Genomic DNA, 23,587 nt, shown 5'->3' with positions numbered 1-23,587 from the left:
AGTGAAGTAAAAGTTGTCCAAAAATATAAATAGTGTAGTAGTATAGGTACACCAAATTACTTAAGTAGTACTTTTAAAGTATTTTACACCACTGTTCATAGTTTATCTTCACTATTATTCTACAATGTAGAAAATAGTAAAAAAAAATAAAAACCCTTGAATGAGTAGGTGTTCTAAAACTTATGACCAGGTGTGCGTGTGTGCGTGCGTGCGTGCGTGTATTCGGACCCCTTGACTTTTTACATTACAGCCCTATTCTAAAATTTATAAAATCTTTTTTTCCTAAATCTACACACAATATCCCCTAATGACAAATTTGCAAATGTATTACAAATAAAACCCGTATTCAGACCCTTTGTTAATGAGAATCATCTTTACTAATGTTGCAGAAATCAGTAAAGAGAGCACACAGCTCAGACACCCATGCATACCCCACAAGACATGCCACCAGAGGTCTCTTCATAGTCCCCAAGTCCAGAACAGACTATGGGAGGCGCACAGTACTACATAGAGCCATGACTACATGGAACTCTATTCCACAGTACTACATAGAGCCATGACTACATTCGGCTTGTCACCAAAAGCACTCACAAACTTCTACAGATGCACAATCGAGAGCATCCTGGCGGGCTGTATCACCGCCTGGTATGGCAACTGCACCGCCCTCAACCGTAAGGCTCTCCAGAGGGTAGTGAGGTCTGCACAACGCATCACCGGGGGCAAACTACCTGCCCTCCAGGACACCTACACCACCCGATGTCACAGGAAGGCCATAAAGATCATCAAGGACATCAACCACCCGAGCCACTGCCTGTTCACCCCGCTATCATCCAGAAGGCAAGGTCAGTACAGGTGCATCAAAGCTGGGACCGAGAGACTGAAAAACAGCTTCTATCTCAAGGCCATCAGACTGTTAAACAGCCACCACTAACACTGAGTGGCTGCTGCCAACACACTGACACTGACTCAACTCCAGCCACTTTAATAATGGGAATTGATGGGAAATGATGTAAATATATCACTAGCCACTTTAAACAATGCTACCTTGAATAATGTAGGGTAAGTAACATTATATATCTCATATGCATACGTATATACTGTACTCTATATCATCGACTGTATCCTTATGTAATACATGTATCACTAGCCACTTTAAACTATGCCACTTTGTTTACATACTCATCTCATTTGTACATACTGTACTCGATACCATCTACTGTATCTTGCCTATGCTGCTCTGTACCATCACTCATTCATATATCCTTATGTACATATTCTTTATCCCCTTACACTGTGTACAAGACAGTAGTTTTGGAATTGTTAGTTAGATTACTTGTTATTACTGCATTGTCGGAACTAGAAGCACAAGCATTTCGCTACACTCGCATTAACATCTGCTAACCATGTGTATGTGACAAATAAAATTTGATTTGATTTGACATGGAACTCTATTCCACAGTACTACATAGAGCCATGACTACATGGAACTCTATTCCACAGTACTACATAGAGCCATGACTACATGGAACTCTATTCCACATCACTACACAGAGCCATGACTACATGGAACTCTATTCCACATCACTACATAGAGCCATGACTACATGGAACTCTATTCCACAGTACTACACAGAGCCATGACTACATGGAACTCTATTCCACATCACTACATAGAGCCATGACTACATGGAACTCTATTCCACAGTACTACATAGAGCCATGACTACATGGAACTCTATTCCACATCACTACATAGAGCCATGACTACATGGAACTTTATTCCACATCACTACACAGAGCCATGACTACATGGAACTCTATTCCACATCACTACATAGAGCCATGACTACATGGAACTCTATTCCACAGTACTACACAGAGCCATGACTACATGGAACTCTATTCCACATCACTACATAGAGCCATGACTACATGGAACTCTATTCCACATCACTACACAGAGCCATGACTACATGGAACTCTATTCCACAGTACTGCACAGAGCCATGACTACATGGAACTCTATTCCACATCACTACATAGAGCCATGACTACATGGAACTCTATTCCACATCACTACACAGAGCCATGACTACATGGAACTCTATTCCACATCACTACATAGAGCCATGACTACATGGAACTTTATTCCACATCAAGCAGTAAAACTAGATTTTTAAAAACAAAACAAATACACGTTATTGAACAGCAGGACTGTGAAGAGACACAGGCACACATACACATCTAATATATACTACACATCTCATATAGTGTCTAACGTATACTACACATATAATATATATACTGCCTAATATATACTACACATCTCATATAGTACCTAACGTATACTACACATATAATATATATACTGCCTAATATATACTACACATCTCATATAGTACCTAACGTATACTACACATATAATATATATACTGCCTAATGTATACTACACATCTCATATAGTGTCTAACGTATACTACACATATAATATATATACTGCCTAATATATACTACACATCTCATATAGTACCTAACGTATACTACACATATAATATATATACTGCCTAATATATACTACACATCTCATATAGTGTCTAACGTATACTACACATATAATATATATACTGCCTAATGTATACTACACATCTCATATAGTGTCTAACATATACTACACATATAATATATATACTGCCTAATGTATACTACACATCTTGTATATACTGTTATGTATACTACATATCTCATATACTGTATATACTGTCTAACGTATACTACACATCTCATATAGTGTCTAACGTATACTACCCATCTAATATATACTGCCTAATGTATACTACACGTCTCATATAGTGTCTAACGTATACTACACATATAATATATATACTGCCTAATGTATACTACACATCTTGTATATACTGTTATGTATACTACATATCTCATATACTGTATATACTGTCTAACGTATACTACACATCTCATATAGTGTCTAACGTATACTACACATCTAATATATACTGCCTAATGTATACTACACATCTTGTATATACTGTTATGTATACTACATATCTCATATACTGTATATACTGTCTAACGTATACTACACATCTCATATAGTGTCTAACGTATACTACACATCTAATATATACTGCCTAATGTATACTACACATCTTGTATATACTGTTGTGTATACTACACAGCTAATATACTGTAATGTATACTATACATCTACTGTATATAATGCATCCTACACAACTCACTGTCTACTACACTTTTCATACTGTGTATACTGTAATGTATACTACACATCCTAATATACAGTGCATTTGGAAAGTATTCAGAACCTTTGACTTTTTCCACATTTTGTTCCATTACAGCCTTATTCACAAAAAGAAAATGCCCCTCAATCTACACACCATACCCCATAATGACATCACAATACCCCATAATGACATCACAATACCCCATAATGACAAAGCAAAAACAGGTTTCATTTTTTTTTTGCACATTTATTACAAATAAAAACTGATATCACATTTACATAAGTATTCAGACCCTTTACTCAGTACTTTGTTGAAGCACCTTTGGAAGCGAGCGCTCTGGAGAAGGTTTTCATCAAGGCTCTCTCTGTACTTTGCTCTGTTCATCTTTCCCTTGATCCTGACTAGTCTCCCAGTCCCTGCTGCTGAAAAACATCCCCACAGCATGATGCTGCCACCACCATGCTTCACCGTAGGGATGGTGTCAGGTTTCCTCCAGATGTGACGCTTGGTATTCAGGCCAAAGAGTTCAATCTTGTTTTCATCAGACCAGAGAATCTTGTTTGTTATGGTCTGACAGTCCTTTAGGTGCCTTTTGGCAAAGTCCAAGCGGGCTGTCATGTGCCTTTTACTGAGGAGCAGTTTCTGTCTGGACACACTACCATAAAGACCTGATTGGTGGAGTGTTGCAGAGACGGTTGTCCTTCTGGAAGGTTCTCCCATCTCCACAGAGGAACTCTCGAGCTCTGTCAGAGTGACAACCTTGATTGCTCAGTTTGGCTGAGCGGCCAGCTCTAGGAAGATTCTTGGTGGTTCCAAACTTCTTCCATTATAGAATGATGGAGGCCACTGTGTTCTTGACCTTCAATGCTGCAAACATTTTTTTGGTACCCTTCCCCAGATCTGTGCCTCGACATAATCCTGTCTCGGTGCTCTACGGACAATTATTTCGACCTCATGGCTGGTTTTTGCTCTGACATGCACTTTCCAAAAATTGTCCAACCAATTGAATTTACCACAAGTGGACTCCAATCAAGTTGTAGAAACATCTCAAGGATGATCAATGGAAACAGGATGCACCGGAGCTCAATTTCGAGTCTCATAGCAAAAGGTCTGAATACTTATTTTAAAAACATTTGCAAACATTTCTAAAACCTGTTTTCACTTTGTCATTATGGGGTATCGTGTGTAGATTGATGAGGAACATGTTTTATTGAATCCATTTTAGAATAGGGTTAGGGTTAGCATATTCCCCCCAATGCAAGCCCCGTACTGTATATTCCCCCCACTACAAACCCTGTACTGTATATTCCCCCCACTGCAAGCCCCGTACTGTATATCCCCTCACTATAATCCCCGTATTGTATATCCCCCCACTATAAGCCCCGTACTGTATATCCCCCACTATAATCCCCGTACTGTATATCCCCCCACTGCAAGCCCCGTGCTGTATATCCCCCACTATAATCCCCGTACTGTATATTCCCCCCACTATAATCCCCGTACTGTATATCCCCCACTATAATCCACGTACTGTATATCCCCCCACTATAAACCCCGTACTGTATATCCCCCACTATAAACCCTGTACTGTATATTCCCCCCACTATAATCCCCGTACTGTATATCCCCCACTATAATCCCCGTACTGTATATCCCCCCCACTATAATCCCCGTACTGTATATTCCCCCCACTATAAACCCCGTACTGTATATCCCCCACTATAAGCCCCGTACTGTATATCCCCCCACTATAATCCTCATACTGTATATTCCCCCCACTATAAACCCCGTACTGTATATCCCCCACTATAAGCCCCGTACTGTATATCCCCCCCACTATAAACCCTGTACTGTATATTCCCCCCACTATAAACCCCGTACTGTATATCCCCCACTATAAGCCCCGTACTGTATATCCCCCCCACTATAAACCCTGTACTGTATATTCCCCCCACTATAAGCCCCGTACTGTATATCCCCCACTATAATCCCTGTACTTTAACAATGACAGCTTCTCCTCTATGTTCTGTTATAATCTCCACAGCCAGAAGAGGACTGGCCACCCCACATAGCCTGGTTCCTCTCTAGGTTTCTTCCTAGGTTTTGGCCTTTCTAGGGAGTTTTTCCTAGCCACCGTTCTTCTACACCTGCATTGCTTGCTGTTTGGGGTTTTAGGCTGGGTTTCTGTACAGCACTTTGCGATATCAGCTGATGTACGAAGGGCTATATAAATACATTTGATTTGATTTGATTTAGAGAGAGAGGTAGAGAGAGAGAGCGGTAGAGAGAGAGCGGCAGCTGCCTGCAGGTGACAGCATTCCCTCCCACACATGCCCCCCTAGGCACAACTATGACAACATAACCAACAAAAACGGGTCACAACTCCTGCAGCTCTGTCGCACGCTGGGTATGTACATAGTCAATGGTAGGCTTTGAGGGGACTCCTATGGTAGGTACACCCATAGCTCATCTCTTGGCAGTAGTACTGTAGACTACTTTATCACTGACCTCAACGCAGAGTCTCTCAGAGCATTCACAGTCAGCCCACTGACACCCCTATCAGACCACAGCAAAATCACAGTCTACTTGAACAGAGCAATACTCAATCATGAGGCATCAAATCCAAAGGAACTGAGTAACATTAAGAAATGCTATAGATGGAAGGAATGCAGTTTGGAAACCTACCCCCAAAAAATTAGGCAACAACAAATTCAATCCCTTTTAGACAATTTCCTGGGTAAAACGTTCCACTGTAATAGTGAAGGTGTAAACTTGGCAGTAGAAAATCTTAACAGTATATTTGACCTCTCAGCTTCCCTATCAAATCTAAAAATCTCAAATAGAAAACCGAAGAAAATGAACAACAATGACAAATGGTTTGATGAAGAATGCAAAAATCTAAGAAAGAAATTGAGAAACCTGTCTAACCAAAAACATAGAGACCCGGAAAACCTGTGTCTACGCCTTCACTAATCAGTAAAACAATACAGAAATACACTACGGAAAAAGAAGGAACAGCACGTCAGAAATCAGCTCAACGTAATTGAAGAATCCATAGACTCTAACCACTTCTGGGAAAATTGGAAAACAGTAAACAAACAACACAAAGAATTATTTATCCAAAATGGAGATGTATGGGTAAACCACTTCTCCAATCTTTTTGGCTCAAATACAAAGAATAAAGAGCAAAAACATATACATGATCAAATACAAATCTTAGAATCAACTATTAAAGACTACCAGAACCAACTGGGTTCTCCAATTACCTTGAATGAGTTACAGGACAAAATAAAAACCCTCCAACCCAAAAAGGCCTGTGGTGTTGATGGTATCCTTAATGAAATGATCAAATATACAGACAACAAATTCCAATTGGCTATACTAAAACTCTTTAACATCATCCTTAGCTCTGGCATCTTCCCCAATATTTGGAACCAAGGACTGATCACCCCAATCCACAAAAGTGGAGACAAATTTGACCCCAATAACTACCGTGGAATATGCGTCAACAGTAACCTTAGGAAAATCCTCTACTTTATCATTAACAGCAGACTTGTACATTTCCTCAATGAAAACAATGTACTGAGCAAATGTCAAATTGGCTTTTTACCAAATTACCGTACAACAGACCATGTATTCACCCTGCACACCCTAATTGACAACCAAACAAAACAAAGGCAAAGTTTTCTCATGCTTTGTTGATTTAAAAAATTTGGCATGAGGGTCTGCTGTACAAATTGATGGAAAGTGGTGTTGGGGGTAAAACATATGACATTATAAAATCCATGTACACAAACAACAAGTGTGCGGTTAAAATTGGCAAAAAACACACACATTTCTTCACACAGAGTCGTGGGGTGAGACAGGGATGCAGCTTAAGCCCCACCCTCTTCAACATATATATCAACGAATTGGCGCGGGCACTAGAAAAGTCTGCAGCACCCGGCCTCACCCTACTAGAATCCGAAGTCAAATGTCTACTGTTTGCTGATGATCTGGTGCTTCTGTCACCAACCAAGGAGGGCCTACAGCAGCACCTAGATCTTCTGCACAGAATCTGTCAGACCTGGGCCCTGACAGTAAATCTCAGTAAGACCAAAATAATGGTGTTTCAAAAAAGGTCCAGTCGCCAGGACCACAAATACAAATTCCATCTAGACACTGTTGCCCTTAAACACACAAAAAACTATACATACCTCGGCCTAAACATCAGCGCCACAGGTAACTTCCACAAAGCTGTGAACGATCTGAGAGACAAAGCAAGAAGGGCATTCTAAGCCATCAAAAGGAACATAAATTTCAACATACCAATTAGGATTTGGCTAAAAATACTTGAATCAGTCATAGAGCCCATTGCCCTTTATAGTTGTGAGGTCTGGGGTCCGCTCACCAACCAAGACTTCACAAAATGGGACAAACACCAAATTGAGACTGCATGCAGAATTCTACAAAAATATCCTCCGTGTACAACGTAGAACACCAAATAATGCATGCAGAGCAGAATTAGGCCGATACCCGCTAATTATCAAAATCCAGAAAAGAGCTGTTAAATTCTACAACCACCTAAAAGGAAGCGATTCCCAAACCTTCCATAACAAAGCCATCACCTACAGAGAGATGAACCTGGAGCAGAGTCCCCTAAGCAAGCTGGTCCTGGGGCTCTGTTCACAAACACAAACACACCCCACAGAGCCCCAGGACAGCAGCACAATTAGACCCAACCAAACCATGAGAAAACAAAAAGATAACTACTTGACACATTGGAAAGAATTAACAAAAAAACAGAGCAAACTAGAATGCTATTTGGCCCTAAACAGAGAGTACAGAGTGGCAGAATACCTAACCACTGTGACTGACCCAAACTTAAGGAAAGCTTTGACTATGTACAGACTCAGTGAGCATAGCTTTGCTATTGAGAAAGGCCGCCGTAGGCAGACATGGCTCTCAAGAGAAGACAGGCTATGTGCTCACTGCCCACAAAATGAGGTGGAAACTGAGCTGCACTTCCTATCCTCCTGCCCAATGTATGACCATATTAGAGATACATATTTCCCTCAGATAACACAGATCCACAAAGAATTCGAAAACAAATCCAATTTTGATAAACTCCCATATCTACTGGGTGAAAGTCCACAGTGTGCCATCACAGCAGCAAGATTTGTGACCTGTTGCCACAAGAAAAGGGCTACCAGTGAAGAACAAACACCATTGTAAATACAACCCATATTTATGTTTATTTATTTTCTCTTGTGTACTTTAACTATTTGTACATTGTTACAACACTGTATATATATATATAATATGACATTTGTAATGTCTTTATTGTTTTGAAACTTCTGTATGTGTAATGTTTACTGTAAATTTGTATTGTTTATTTCACTTTTGTATATTATCTACCTCACTTGCTTTGGCAATGTTAACACATGTTTCCCATGCCAATAAAGCCCCTTGAATTGAATTGAGAGGTAGAAGTAGAGAGAGAGGTAGAGCGCGAGAGAGAAAATACTTAAATTCACACAGGACACCGGATAAGACAGGAGAAAAACTCCAAATATAACAGACTGACCCTAGCCCCCCGACACATAAACTACTACAGCATAAATACTGTAGGCTGAGACAGGAGGGGTCAGGAGACACTGTGGCCCCATCCGATGATACCCCCGGACAGGGTCAAACAGGCAGTATATAACCCCACCCACTTTGCCAAAGCACAGCCCCCACACCACCAGAGGGATATCTCCAACCACCAACTTACCATCCTGAGACAAGGCCGAGTATAGCCCACAAAAATCTCTGCCACGGCACAACCCAAGGGGGGCGCCAACCCAGACAGGAAGAGCACATCAGTGACTCAACCCACTCAAGTGATGCACCCCTCCTAGGGACGGCATGAAAGAGCACCAGTAAGCCAGTGACTCAGCCCCTGTCATAGGGTTAGAGGCAGAGAATCCCAGTGGAGAGAGGGGAACCGGTCTGGCAGAGACAGCAAGGGCGGTTCGTTGCTCCAATGCTTTTCCTTTCACCTTCACACTCCTGGGCCAGACTACACTCAATCATAGGATCTACTGAAGAGATGAGTCTTCAATAAATACTTAAAGGTTGAGACTGAGTCGTCTCTCACATGGAGCCTTGAGGAACACCGAAATTTACAGTTGGCTTTCTCAGCAGACAAACCATCCACAGAGACAAGCTGATATCTTTCTGACAGAGAAGATCTAAACCAGGCCAGAACTTGTCTGTGTAGACCAATTTGGGTTTCCAATCTCTTCAAAGGAGTGTGGTGATCTATGGTATCAAAAGCAGCACTAAGGTCTAGGAGCACGAGGACAGATGCAGAGCCTCGGTCTGACGCCATTATAAAGTAATTTACCACCTTCACAAGTGCAGTCTCAGTGCTATGATGGGGTCTAAAACCAGACTAAAGCATTTTGTATACATTGTTTGTCTTTAGGAAGGCAGTGAGTTGGTGTGCAACAGATTTTTTTACATTTTGAGAAGAATAGGAGATTTGATATAGGATGATAGTTTTGTATATTTTTTTGGGTCAAGGTTTGGCTTTTTCAAGGCTTTATTACTGCCACTTTTAGTGAGTTTGGTACACATCCGGTGGATAGAGAGACGTTTATTATGTTCAACATAGGAGGGCCAAGCACAGGAAGCAGCTCTTTCAGTAGTTTAGTTGGAATAGGGTCCAGTATGCAGCTTGAAGGTTTAGAGGCCATGACTATTTTCATCAATGTGTCAAGAGATATATATTATTTCAAAACGTGAGTGTCTCCCTAGGTCCTGACAGAGTTGTGCAGACTCAGGACAACTGAGCTTTGGAGGAATACGCAGATTTAAAGAGGAGTCCGTAATTTGCTTTCTAATGATCATGATCTTTTCCTCAAAGAAATGTATGAATTAATCACTGCTGAAATGAAAGCCATCTTCTCTTGGGGAATGCTGCTTTTTAGTTAGCTTTGTGACAGTATCAAAAATACATTTTGGATTGTTCTTATTTTCTTCAATTAAGTTGGGAAAATAGGATGATCGAGCAGCAGTGAGGGCTCTTCGATACTGCACGGTACTGTCTTTCCATACTAGTCGGAAGACTTCCAGTTTGGTGTGGCGCCAATTCCGTTCCAATTTTCTGGAAACTTGCTTCAGAGCTCGGGTATTTTCTGTATACCAGGGAGCTAGTTTCTTATGAGAAATGTTTTTAGTTTTTAGGGGTGCAACTGCATCTAGGGTATTGCGCAAGGTTAAATTGAGTTCCTCAGTTAGGTGGTTAACTGATGTTTGTACTCTGACGTCCTTGGGTAGACAGAGGGAGTCTGGAAGGACATCAAGGAATCTTTGGGTTGTCTGAGAATTTATAGCATGACTTTTGATGTTCCTTGGTTGGGGTCTGAGCAGATTATTTGTTGCGATTGCAAACGTAATAAAATGGTGGTCCGATAGTCCAGGATTATGAGGAAAAACATATTCCACGGGACAAAACTAGGTCCAGAGTATGACTGTGGCAGTAAGTAGGTCCAGAGACATGTTGGACAAATCCCACTGAGTCGATGATGGCTCCGAAAGCTTTTTGGGGTGGGTCTGTGGACTTTTCCATGTGAATATTCAAGGTCCTAAATGATATCTTAACCGCCATCGATAAGAAACATTACTGTGCAACCGTATTCATTGATCTGGCCAAGGCTTTCGACTCTGTCAATCACCACATCCTCATCGGCAGACTCGACAGCCTTGGTTTCTCAAATGATTGCCTCACCTGGTTCACCAACTACTTCTCTGATAGAGTTCAGTGTGTCAAATCGGACGGTCTGCTGTCCGGACCTCTGGCAGTCTCTATGGCGGTGCCACAGGCTTCAATTCTTGGACCGACTCTCTTCTCTGTATACATCAATGATGTCGCTCTTGCTGCTGGTGAGTCTCTGATCCACCTCTACGCAGACGACACCATTCTGTATACTTCTGGCCCTTCTTTGGACACTGTGTTAACAACCCTCCAGGTAAGCTTCAATGCCATACAACTCTCCTTCCGTGGCCTCCAATTGCTCTTAAATACAAGTAAAACTAAATGCATGCTCTTCAACCGATCGCTGCCTGCACCTACCTGCCTGTCCAACATCACTACTCTGGACGGCTCTGACTTAGAATACGTGGAAAACTACAAATACCTAGATGTCTGGTTAGACTGTAAACTCTCCTTCCAGACCCACATCAAACATCTCCAATCCAAAGTTAAATCTAGAATTGGCTTCCTATTTCGAAACAAAGCATCCTTCACTCATGCTGCCAAACATACCCTTGTAAAACTGACCATCCTACCAATCCTCGACTTTGGTGATGTCATTTACAAAATAGCCTCCAATACCCTACTCAACAAATTGGATGCAGTCTATCACAGTGCCATCCGTTTTGTCACCAAAGCCCCATATACTACCCACCATTGCAACCTATACGCTCTCATTGGCTGGCCCTCGCTTCATACTCATCGCCAAACCCACTGGCTCCATGTCATCTACAAGACCCTGCTAGGTAAAGTCTCCCCTTATCTCAGCTCGCTGGTCACCAACCAGTAGCACGCGCTCCAGCAGGTACAGTGCCTTGCGAAAGTATTCGGCCCCCTTGAACTTTGCGACCTTTTGCCACATTTCAGGCTTCAAACATAAAGATATAAACCTGTATTTTTTTGTGAAGAATCAACAACAAGTGGGACACAATCATGAAGTGGAACGACATTTATTGGATATTTCAAACTTTTTTAACAAATCAAAAACTGAAAAATTGGGCGTGCAAAATTATTCAGCCCCTTTACTTTCAGTGCAGCAAACTCTCTCCAGAAGTTTAGTGAGGATCTCTGAATGATCCAATGTTGACCTAAATGACTAATGATGATAAATACAATCCACCTGTGTGTAATCAAGTCTCCGTATAAATGCACCTGCACTGTGATAGTCTCAGAGGTCCGTTAAAAGCGCAAAGAGCATCATGAAGAACAAGGAACACACCAGGCAGGTCCGAGATACTGTTGTGAAGTTTAAAGCCGGATTTGGATACAAAAAGATTTCCCAAGCTTTAAACATCCCAAGGAGCACTGTGCAAGCGATAATATTGAAATGGAAGGAGTATCAGACCACTGCAAATCTACCAAGACCTGGCCGTCCCTCTAAACTTTCAGCTCATACAAGGAGAAGACTGATCAGAGATGCAGCCAAGAGGCCCATGATCACTCTGGATGAACTGCAGAGATCTACAGCTGAGGTGGGAGACTCTGTCCATAGGACAACAATCAGTCGTATATTGCACAAATCTGGCCTTTATGGAAGAGTGGCAAGAAGAAAGCCATTTCTTAAAGATATCCATAAAAAGTGTCGTTTAAAGTTTGCCACAAGCCACCTGGGAGACACACCAAACATGTGGAAGAAGGTGCTCTGGTCAGATGAAACCAAAATGTAACTTTTTGGCAACAATGCAAAACGTTATGTTTGGCGTAAAAGCAACACAGCTCATCACCCTGAACACACCATCCCCACTGTCAAACATGGTGGTGGCAGCATCATGGTTTGGGCCTGCTTTTCTTCAGGAGGGACAGGGAAGATGGTTACAATTGATGGGAAGATGGATGGAGCCAAATACAGGACCATTCTGGAAGAAAACCTGATGGAGTCTGCAAAAGACCTGAGACTGGGACGGAGATTTGTCTTCCAACAAGACAATGATCCAAAACATAAAGCAAAATCTACAATGGAATGGTTCAAAAATAAACATATCCAGGTGTTAGAATGGCCAAGTCAAAGTCCAGACCTGAATCCAATCGAGAATCTGAAAACTGCTGTTCACAAATGCTCTCCATCCAACCTCACTGAGCTTGAGCTGTTTTGCAAGGAGGAATGGGAAAAAATGTCAGTCTCTCGATGTGCAAAACTGATAGAGACATACCCCAAGCGACTTACAGCTGTAATCGCAGCAAAAGGTGGCGCTACAAAGTATTAACTTAAGGGGGCTGAATAATTCTGCACGCCCAATTTTTCAGTTTTTGATATGTTAAAAAAGTTTGAAATATCCAATAAATGTCAGTTTATAAATAATACAGTTTTATATCTTTATGTTTGAAGCCTGAAATGTGGCAAAAGGTCGCAAAGTTCAAGGGGGCCGAATACTTTCGCAAGGCACTGTATATCTCTCTGGTCACCCCCAAAACCAATTCTTTCTTTGGCCGCCTCTCCTTCCAGTTCTCTGCTGCCAATGACTGGAACGAACTACAAAAATCTCTGAAACTGGAAACACTTATCTCCCTCACTAGCTTGAAGCACCAGCTGTCAGAGCAGCTCACTTATTACTGCACCTGTACATAGCCCACCTATAATTTAGCCCAAACAACTACCTCTTTCCCACTGTATTTATTTTATTTATTTATTTATTTAGCTCCTTTGCACCCCATTATTTTTATTTCTACTTTGCACATTCTTCCACTGCAAATCTACCATTACGGTGTTTTACTTGCTATATTGTATTTACTTTGCCACCATGGCCTTTTTTTTTGCCTTTACCTCCCTAATTTCACCTCATTTGCTCACATCGTATATAGACTTGTTTCTACTGTATTATTGACTGTATGTTTGTTTTCCTCCATGTGTAACTCTGTGTTGTTGTATGTGTCGAACTGCTTTGCTTTATCTTGGCCAGGTTGCAATTGTAAATGAGAACTTGTTCTCAACTTGCCTACCTGGTTAAATAAAGGTGAAATAAAATAAAAATAAAATATTAAAGTGACCAAAAATTAGAATATTATCTGCTATGACTACAAGGTTCGATAGGAAATCAAGGAACTTAGTGAGGAACGCTGTATATGGCCCAGGAGGCCTGTAAACATTAGCTATAAAAAGTGAATGAGTAGGCTGCATAGATTTCATGACTAGAAGCTCAAAAGATGAAAACGTCAGTTTTTTTTATGAATTGAAATTTGCTATCATAAATGTTAGCATCACCTCCGCCTTTGCGGGATGCACGGGGGTCACTAGTGTAACCAGGAGGAGAGGCCTCCTTTAACACAGTAAATTCATCAGGCTTAAGCCATGTTTCAGTCATGCCAATCACATCAAGATTATGATCAGTGATTAGTTCATTGACTATAACTGCCTTTGAAGTGAGGGATCTAACATTAAGTAGCCCTATTTTGAGATGTGAGGTATCATGATCTATCAATAATGACAGGAATGGAGGAGGTCTTTATTTTAGTGAGATTGCTAGAGCGAACACCACCATGTTCAGTTTTGCCCAACCTAGGTCGAGGCACAGCCACGGTCTCAATGGGGATAGCTGAGCTGACTACACTGACTGTGCTAGTGGCAGATTCCACTAAGCTGGCAGGCTGGCTAACAGCCTGCTGCCTGGCCTGCACCCTATCTCATTGTGGAGCTAGAGGAGTTAGAGCCCTGTCTATGTTGGTAGATAAGATGAGAGCACCCCTCCAGCTAGGATGGCGTCCGTCACTCCTCAACAGGTCAGGCTTGGTCCTGTTTGTGGGTGAGTCCCAGAAAGAGCGCCAATTATCTACAAATTCTATCTTTTGGGAGGGGCAGAAAACAGTTTTCAACCAGCGATTGAGTTGTGAGACTCTGCTGCAGAGCTCGTCACTCCCCTAACTGGGAGGGGGACAGTGTATGATCGCTGGATGATTTGTTTTAAGTCTAATACTGCGGGTAATGGAGTCGCCAATGACTAGGGTTTTCAACTTGTCAGAGCTAATGGTGGGAAGCTTCGGCGTCTCAGACACCGTAACGGGAGGAGTAGAGACCAGAGAAGGCTCGGCTTAATGGGGAAAACCGGTTGAAAGTTTCTGTCTGCTGAATGAGCGACACCGGTTGAGCATTCCTACAGCATTTCCCTCCAGAAGCCATGAGAAAGTTGTCCGGCTGCTTACTATCTGTACTTACTGGTGGCACAGACGCTGTTTCATCCTTTCCTACACTGAAATTACCTTTGCCTAACGATTGCGTCTGAAGCTGGGCTTGCAGCACAGCTATCCTCCCCGTAAGGCGATCGTTCTCCTGTATATTATGAGTACAGCAACTGCAATTAGAATGCATCATGTTAATGTTACTTCTTAGCTTCGGTTGTTGGAGGTCCTGACGAAAAAAGTTGAGCGAGGGGAAAAACTAAAAATTACAAATGGTATTTAAAATGTAAAAACCGTAAAGTTGTCAGTTCGCGAAGTAAGGTCAGCAACAAACCGCAAACCGAAACTGTGTGCTACCATGCTGTGTTGTTGCCATACAATGTTGTTGTCTTAGGTCTTCGCTTTATGTAGTGTTGTGTTGTCTCTCTTGTCATAATGTGTTTTGTCCTATATTTTTATTTTATTATATTTATTTTGAATCCCATCCCCCATCACTGCAGGAGGCTTTTTGGTAGGCCGTCATCCGTCATTGTAAATAAGAATGTGTTCTCAACTGACTTGCCTAATTAAATAAAGGTTAAATAAAATAAATCAATAAAAATATGAAGTAGTTCTAAAATCCCAGATGCAAAAATGAATGGGTAAAACATGATTGGAAGAATTCCCGGGTTTTATGGGTATATGACAAGTCCACTGTGCCGGAATATCGGGATTCTCACTGAAATAAATTGCCAACACTTCAGGGTGCAATCAAGAAGCAATTCCGGTGCAAGTTGCGGCGCATTTAGCCGTTCTACGAGTGGTCTGAGGCAATCGGTAAATAACGAGCGTTTTCAAGTACAACTTTACTAACGATGGTTTTGGGAAACAGCTCGGAGATTTAACGATGCTCCTAAGAAGATTCTAACAATGAATAAGCATGAAGATGCTTTTGTGAAACCGGGCGCTGGTTCCGCTCTATGTTTCTTTTCTAGGGAGTTTTTCCTAGCCATGAATCAAGATCTGCATTTGGATTTCATGGCAAGGTAAAACATGAATCCGGCTAAACTGCAAAAAAAAAATCTGCAAAAAAAAAATGTTTCTTCATCCCAGATAAATTGTTCGTGAAACATTTTGTAGTCTACAGAGTTGCAGTAGCATTATTCAGCCACCGAATTTCGCCATCGGCCTGTCTAACATCAAGAGTAACATAAGAACCATACCCTCCCGTCATTACATTCATATGCTTCCCTGTGTAAGAAAACATTCAGGTCTCTGTGGCGCAATTGGTTAGCGCGTTAGACTGTTAATCTAAAGGTTGGTGGTTCGAGCCCACCCAGGGACGGTTGTCTTTTTTTAACATTTTGAGCCTGACTGTGTTACAATAATATTAAAATCCACATTTAGGAAAATAGTCCAAAATGTTCCAGTACTCGATCAATGTGACGCTATATACAAGGAGTACCAGTACCAGATCAATGTACAGAGGTACGAGGTATTTGAGGTAGATATGTACATGAAGGGAGGGTAAGGTGACTAGTCATCAGGATAGATAATAATAAGAGTAAAATAAAGAACAGAGTAGCAGCAGCATATGATGAGTGTAAAAGTGAGTGTGTGTGTTGTGTCAGTATGCTTGTGTGTTGTGTCGGTATACGTTGTGTCGGTATGCGTGTGTGTTTTGTGTCGGTGTGTGTGTGTGTGTTGTGTTGGTATGCGTGTGTGTGTATGGGCCTGGTGTGGGTATGTCACTAGTGTGTGTGAGTGTGTATATGGTGTGTATACAATGAGTATACAAAACATTAGGAAGGAACACCTTGCTAATATTGAGTTTCACCCCCTTTTCCCTCAGAACATCCTCAATTCATTGCGACATGGAGTACAAGGTGTCGAAAGTGTTCCACAGGGATCCTGGCCCATGTTAACGCCGATCCTTCCCACAGTTGTGTCCAGTTGGCTGGATGTCCTTTGGGGTGGTGGGCCATTCTTGATGCACAGGAAACTGTTGAGTGTGAAAAACCCAGCAGCGTTGCAGTTCTTGACACAAATTGGTTCGCCTGGCATCTACTACCATACCCCGTTCAAAGGCACTTAAATCTTCTGTCTTGTCCATTCACCCTCACATACACAATCCATGTCTCAATTGTCTCAAGGCTTAAAAATAATTATTTAACCTGTCTCATCAACACTGATTGAAGTGGATTTAACAGGAGACATCAATAAGGGATCATAGCTTTCACCTGGATTCACCTGACCAGTGTGTGTCATGGAAGGAGCAGGTGTTCTTAATGTTTTGTATATACAGTGGAAGCTCAATGTCAAGTCTCATAGCAAATGGTCTGTATACTTATGTAAATAAGGTATTTATGTTTTCTATGGGGTATTTTGTGTTGAGAGACTAGTCAAGGACCATATCACCTCCACCCTACCTGACACCCTAGACCCACTCCAATTTGCTTACCGCCCAAATAGGTCCACAGACGATGCAATCTCAACCACACTGCACACTGCCCTAACCCATCTGGACAAGAGGAATACCTATGTGAGAATGCTGTTCATCGACTACAGCTCGGCATTCAACACCATAGTACCCTCCAAGCTCGTCATCAAGCTCGAGACCCTGGGTCTCGACCCCGCCCTGTGCAACTGGGTACTGGACTTCCTGACGGGCCGCCCCCAGGTGGTGAGGGTAGGCAACAACATCTCCTCCCCGCTGATCCTCAACACTGGGGCCCCACAAGGTTGCGTTCTGAGCCCTCTCCTGTACTCCCTGTTCACCCACGACTGCGTGGCCACGCACGCCTCCAACTCAATCATCAAGTTTGCGGACGACACAACAGTGGTAGGCTTGATTACCAACAACGATGAGACGGCCTACAGGGAGGAGGTGAGGGCCCTCGGAGTGTGGTGTCAGGAAAACAACCTCACACTCAACGTCAACAAAACTAAGGAGATGATTGTGGACTTCAGGAAACAGCAGAGGGAACACCCCCCTATCCACATCGATGGAACAGTAGTGGAGAGGGTAGCAAGTTTTAAGTTCCTCGGCATACACATCACAGACAAACTGAATTGGTCCACTCACACAGACAGCATCGTGAAGAAGGCGCAGCAGCGCCTCTTCAACCTCAGGAGGCTGAAGAAATTCGGCTTGTCACCAAAAGCACTCACAAACTTCTACAGATGCACAATCGAGAGCATCCTGGCGGGCTGTATCACCGCCTGGTATGGCAACTGCACCGCCCTCAACCGTAAGGCTCTCCAGAGGGTAGTGAGGTCTGCACAACGCATCACCGGGGGCAAACTACCTGCCCTCCAGGACACCTACACCACCCGATGTCACAGGAAGGCCATAAAGATCATCAAGGACATCAACCACCCGAGCCACTGCCTGTTCACCCCGCTATCATCCAGAAGGCGAGGTCAGTACAGGTGCATCAAAGCTGGGACCGAGAGACTGAAAAACAGCTTCTATCTCAAGGCCATCAGACTGTTAAACAGCCACCACTAACACTGAGTGGCTGCTGCCAACACACTGACACTGACTCAACTCCAGCCACTTTAATAATGGGAATTGATGGGAAATGATGTAAATATATCACTAGCCACTTTAAACAATGCTACCTTATATAAATGTTACTTACCCTACATTATTCATCTCATGTGCATACGTATATACTGTACTCTATATCATCGACGGTATCCTTATGTAATACATGTATCACTAGCCACTTTATACTATACTATGCCACTTTGTTTACATACTCATCTCATTTGTACATACTGTACCCGATACCATCTACTGTATCTTGCCTATGCTGCTCTGTACCATCACTCATTCATATATCCTTATGTACATATTCTTTATCCCCTTACACTGTGTACAAGACAGTAGTTTTGGAATTGTTAGTTAGATTACTTGTTATTACTGCATTGTCGGAACTAGAAGCACAAGCATTTCGCTACACTCGCATTAACATCTGCTAACCATGTGTATGTGACAAATAAAATTTGATTTGATTTGATTTAGATTGCTGAATATTTGTATTGATTTAATCCATGCTACCTGATAAAATAATGATTATTAAACAACTAAGGGGGGCCCTATAACATTTGTTTTTCTTCTCCCCAAAATCAGTTTTATATTTTCCCAAATTGTATTTCCTGGTTTTAGAGTATTACTTTTGTTTTCACTCAAATGACAGTTGTTCATATAGAAACAGTGAAATGGAATGTTCATTGGTCACGTACACATATTTAGCATATAACATGTAAATATTAGGATGAGCAATGTCGGCGTGGCATTGACTAAATACAGTATATACATATGAGATGAGTAAAGCAGTATGTTAACCGAGCTAGACATAATTATTATGTTGCTAGCAAGCTACATAAACCCTACATAAATACTTCTATAATACTGTTGCTATCAGTCCCATATGGTCTAGCGGTTAGGATTCCTGGTTTTCACCCAGGCGGCCCGGGTTCGACTCCCGGTATGGGAACATCATTTTCTTCCATCAATCTATTGTTTTCGCACTGTGATATTTAGAATTGTCCATTTCCATTCAGCAAAACCATATAAAAAAAATATAATTGGTTAGCCATCATCAGCTGACGTGGGTCACCGTGAATTACCGTACTCCTAGCAGCAGGATATTATCATGGAGTTTCTAAATCAAGAGGCGCAGCATCGCGAGAGAAAGGAACGCTTTCGAAAAAGACCATTCAGACCAGGTTTGGGATTTGAGATGTCAATGTTTTCGAGAGGATCAAAACCACAATGTATCATGGGTAAATTGTGATGACTGAATGATCAAATTGTATTTGTCGCATACGCTGAATACAACAGGTTTAGGTCTTACCGTGAAATGCTTATTTACAAGCACTTAAACAACAATGCAGTTCAAGAAAAATATTTACTAAATAAACTAAATAAAAGAAGTTAAAATATATATAAAAAGTAACACAATAAAATAACGAGACTAGTCAATGGGGTACAGGTTAGTCGAGGTAATTTGTACATACATGTAGGTAGGGTTAACGTGACTGCACAGATAATAAAGAGCGAGTAGCAGCAGTGTACAAACAAAGGGAGGGCCAATGTAAATAGTCTGGGTGGACATTTGATTAATTGTTCAGCAGCCTTATTGATTTTAATTTTTTTAACCTTTATTTAACCAGGCAAGTCAGTTAACATTTTTATTTTTTTTACAATGACAGCCTACCCCAGCCAAACCCTAATGGCGCTGATCCAATTGTGTGTCACCCAATCACAGCCGGTTGTGACGCAGCCTGGAATGGAACCAGAATCTGTAGTGACGCCTCTGCACCACTCAGGAGCCCCTTATGGCTTGGGGGTAGAAGCTGTTAAGGAGCCTTTTGGACCTAGACATGGTGTTCCAGTGCCACTTGCCATGCTGTAGCAGAGAGAACAGTCTATGACTTGGGTGACTGGAGTCTTTGACACTTTTTTTAGCCTTCCTCTGACTCACCTTGTATATAGGTCCTGGATGGCAGGAAGCTTGGCCCCAGTGATTTTATTTATTTAACTAGGCAAGTCAGTTAAGAACAAATTCTAGGAACACTGGGTTAACTGCCTTGTTCAGGGGCAGAACAAACTATTTTTACCTTGTCAGCTCGGGGATTTTATCTCGCAACCTTTCCCTTACTAGTCCAACGCTCTAACCACTAGGCTACCTGCCACCCCTACAGATGGTAGTGCGTACTGTAGCGCCTTACGGTTGGATACCGAGCAGTTGCCATACCAGGCTGTGATGCAACCGGTCAGGATGCTCTCAATGGTACAGCTGTAGAACTTTTTGAGGATCTGGGGACCCATGCCAAATCTTTCAGTCTCCTGAGAAGGGAAAGGTGTTGTCGTGTCACGACTGTCTTGCTGTGTTTGGACTATGATAGTTAATTGGTGATGTGGACACCAAGGAACTTGAAACTCTCGACCCGCTCCACTACAGCCCCGTCGATGTTAATGGGGGTCTGTTCGGCCCTCCTTTTCCTGTAGTCCACGATCAGCTCCTTTGTCTTGCTCACATTGAGGGAGAGGCTGTTGTCCTGATACCACATAGCCAGGTCTCTGATCTCCTCTCTATAGGCTGTCTCATTGTTGTCAGTGATCAGGCTGTTGTTTCGTCAGCAAACTTATTGATGGTGTTGGAGTCGTGTTTGGCTGTGCAGTCATGAGTGAACAGGGAGTGCAGGAGGGGACTGAGCTTTCACCCCTGAGGGGCCCCAGTGTTGAGGATCTGCCACCTGGGGATGGTCCGTCAGGAAGTCCAGGATCCAATTGCAGAGGGAGGTTTTTAGTCCCAGGGTCCTTAGCTTAGAGATAAGCTTTGTGGGCACTATGGTTTTGAACGCTATTTATGATACACGGTTTGGTTTTGATGGTCTCGAATAAAGCTAATGAGAGAAGTGAAAAAGGTTTCCTTAGTTCTTAACCTTTCTTGAAATCTAAATGCATAATCTAGATTCAAGCCAATGTCTTATGTAGTTAAACATGTTATTGCACCAACCTTGTGAAAGCGATATACACTGAGTATACATAGTAAATGTCAATCCAGGACACTCCTATTAGTATGATACATTTTATGGGCAAAGGTTTGTGGACACCCATTCAAATGAGTGGATTCGGCTATTTCAGCCACACCTGTTGCTGATAGGTTTATAAAATCGAGCACACAGCCAAGCAATCTCCATATACAAACATTGGCAGTAGAATGGCCCGTACTGAAGAGTTCAGTGACTTTCAATGTGGCACACTCATAGGATGCCACCTTTCCAACAAGTTTGTTCATAACATTTCTGCCCCGCTAGAGCCTGCCAACTGTTATTGTGAAATGGAAACTTCTAGGAGCAACAACGGCTCAGCTGTGAAGTGGTAGGCCACACAAGCTCACAGAATTGTGATCTCCAAGTGCTGAAGCATGTAGCACGTAAAATCATCTATCTTCGCTTGGCGGATGCCAGGAGAACGCTACCTGCCACAATACATTGTTTGTGCCAACTCTACAGTTAGGTGTAGGAAGAATAATGGTCTGGGCTGTTTTTATGGTTCAGGCCCCTTAGTTCAAGTGAAGGTAAATCTTAACATTACAGTATTCAATGACATTCTAGACGAATCTGTGCTACCAACTTTGTGGTGACAGTTTGGGGAAGGCCCTTTCCTTTTTCAGATTGACAATGCCCCCGTGCACAAAGCGAGGTCCATACAGAAATGGGTTGTCGAGACCGGTGTGGGAAGAACTTGACTGGCCTGTGTAACAGTATAACTTAAGACCGTTCCCTCGCCCATACCCGGGCGCAAACCAGGGATCCTCTGCACACATCAACAACTGACACCCACGAAGCATCGTTACCCATCGCTCCACAAAAGCCGCGGCCCTTGCAGAGCAAGGGGAACCATTACTTCAAGGTCTCAGAGCAAGTGATGTCACCGATTGAAAAGCTATTTAGCGCGCACCGCTAACTAAGCTAGCCGTTTCACATCCGTTACACCTGCACAGAGTCCTGACCTCAACCCCATCGAACACGTTTGGTATGAATTGGAACGCAGACTGCGAGCCAGGCCTAATCGGACAATATCAGTGTCCGACCTCACCAATGCTCTTGTGGCTGAATGGAAGCAATTCCCCGCAGCAATGTTCCAACATCTAGTGGAAAACCTTCCCAGAAGAGTGGAGGCTGTTTAGAACAGCTAAGGGGGAACCAACTCCATGTTAATGCCCATGATTTTGGAATGAGATATTAGACGAGCAGGTGTCCACATACACTACATTACCAAAAGTATGTTACGATTCGTATGGTATGTATTAATTTGTGGACGTACATCATCCATTTCATATACTTACAATTCGCATGATATTTTACAAAGTTATCTAGGTGGCTAACACTAATGTTAGCTAGGTTGCTAGCATTAGCTAGGCTAGGGGTTAGGGGTGAAGGTTAGGGTTAGGTGAAACAACTTGCCTAGTTAAATAAAGGTTAAATAACAATTAAAGGAGTTAGGTTAAATGGTTAAGGTAAGCTAACATTGTAAGTAGTTGCAAAGTAGATAAAAAGTAGTAATGAGCTAAAGTTGTCCTTGATGAGAATTGAACACACAACTGTCGGGTTGCTAGACGTTCGCATTATACAGCTACCCATCCACCCGACAAACAAGCCTGCTTTAGATTTTTGCCGTAAGTAATCTTCTTTCTGATATAATACCAACGTAACATATACCAATTTGAGTGATCCGGATTTACCAAACGTAACATATAACAATTTGAGTGATCCAGATTTACCGAACATAACATATCACACCAATTTGAGTGAGCCAGATTTACATTTACTATGTTACGTCTAGTCTATGAGACCAGGCTGTTAACTCTAGTCTATGAAACCAGGCTGTTATATCGAAGGATTGCCTTTGGTTTGCAGATGCACAGTTTGGTTTGAG

At 42.2% G+C, this 23,587-nt stretch overlaps 2 non-coding genes across 2 annotated transcripts; both read left to right on the top strand.

Annotated features, from left to right (window-relative positions):
• Nucleotides 1-16,400: 16,400 nt before the first annotated feature.
• On the top strand, nt 16,401-16,474 carry trnan-guu. Its single transcript has one exon. It is a non-coding gene; the product is annotated as a tRNA-Asn (tRNA).
• Nucleotides 16,475-19,562: 3,088 nt separating this feature from the next.
• trnae-uuc lies at nt 19,563-19,634 on the top strand. Its single transcript has one exon. It is a non-coding gene; the product is annotated as a tRNA-Glu (tRNA).
• Nucleotides 19,635-23,587: the final 3,953 nt, after the last annotated feature.

Source organism: Oncorhynchus mykiss, chromosome 16, assembly GCF_013265735.2.
Source record: "Oncorhynchus mykiss isolate Arlee chromosome 16, USDA_OmykA_1.1, whole genome shotgun sequence".
Classification (NCBI taxonomy): domain Eukaryota; kingdom Metazoa; phylum Chordata; class Actinopteri; order Salmoniformes; family Salmonidae; genus Oncorhynchus; species Oncorhynchus mykiss.
This window is presented reverse-complemented; position numbering and strand designations above follow the sequence as displayed.